Source organism: Physeter macrocephalus, chromosome 11, assembly GCF_002837175.3.
Source record: "Physeter macrocephalus isolate SW-GA chromosome 11, ASM283717v5, whole genome shotgun sequence".
Taxonomy (NCBI): Eukaryota; Metazoa; Chordata; class Mammalia; order Artiodactyla; family Physeteridae; genus Physeter; species Physeter macrocephalus.
In genome coordinates, this window is record NC_041224.1 from 114,068,573 (window position 1) to 114,069,797 (window position 1,225).

The window sequence follows — 1,225 nt, forward strand, 5'->3', positions numbered from 1 at the left end:
GACGCGCAGGCCATGGCTCACGGGCCCAGCCGCTCCGCGGCATGTGGGATCTTCCCAGACCAGGTCACGAACCCGTGTCCCCTGCATCGACAGGCGGATTCTCAACCACTGCGCCACCAGGGAAGCCCTGATTCACTTTCTTATGCAGCAGAAACTAACACAACATTGTAAAGCAACTATACTCCAGTAAAAATTAATAAAAACAAAACAAACAAAAACTGGGCCCACGTTCTATTTTTACCAGTGGTGTTCTAGATATTGAATTTACAGAATTAAAAGATTTTTTTCACAGTTACAGTTTTTTTCACAGCATGTAATATTTTTTAGTACATCTTTGTAGTTACATGGACCCTTTGACACTATATGTTAATTTGGCTGGTAATATTTAATTGATGTTTGGTGTACTGTGGTTTCTCTTCCTTTGTTTTTCAGTCACTTAAATATCTTTTTATTTTTTCTAATAGTGTATAGGTGAAGAGAAAATTGATACAGTTAATGAAAAGAATAGAAATAAAATTTAAATTTGTTTATATATATAAGTATTATATGCATTTTTTAACATCTTTATTAGAGTATAATTGCTTTACAATGGTGTGTTAGTTTCTGCTTTACAACAAAGTGAATCAGTTATACATATACATATGTTCCCATATCTCTTCCCTCTTGCGACTCCCTCCCTCCCACCCTCCCTATCCCACCCCTCTAGGTGGTCACAGAGCACCCAGCTGATCTCCCTGTGCCATGCGGCTGCTTCCCACTAGCTATCCACCCTACGTTTGGTAGTGTATATATATGTCCATGCCACACTCTCACTTCATCACGTCTTACTCTTCCCCCTCCCCATATCCTCAAATCCATGCTCTAGTAGGTCTGTATTTTATTCCTGTTCTACCCCTAGTCTCTTCATGACCATTTTTTTTCTTAGATTCCATATATATGTGTTAGCATACGGTATTTGTTTTTCTTCTTCTGACTTACTTCATTCTGTATGACAGACTTCATGTCCATCCACCTCACTACAAATAACTCAATTTCGTTTCTTTTTATGGCTGAGTAATATTCCATTGTATATATGTGCCACATCTTCTTTATCCATTCATCTGTTGATGGACACTTAGGTTGCTTCCATGTCCTGGCTATTGTAAATAGAGCTGCAATGAACATTTTGGTACATGACTCTCTTTGAATTATGGTTTTCTCAGGGTATATGCCCAGTAGTGGGATT

The 1,225-nt window shown here is 38.5% G+C and overlaps 1 protein-coding gene across 2 annotated transcripts in view; it reads left to right on the forward strand.

Moving 5' to 3' along the window:
- The window catches only part of SCFD1 (sec1 family domain containing 1), a 131,171-nt gene that overhangs the window by 53,085 nt on the left and 76,861 nt on the right, over positions 1-1,225 (forward strand). The gene's annotated exons all lie outside the window — the stretch shown is intronic.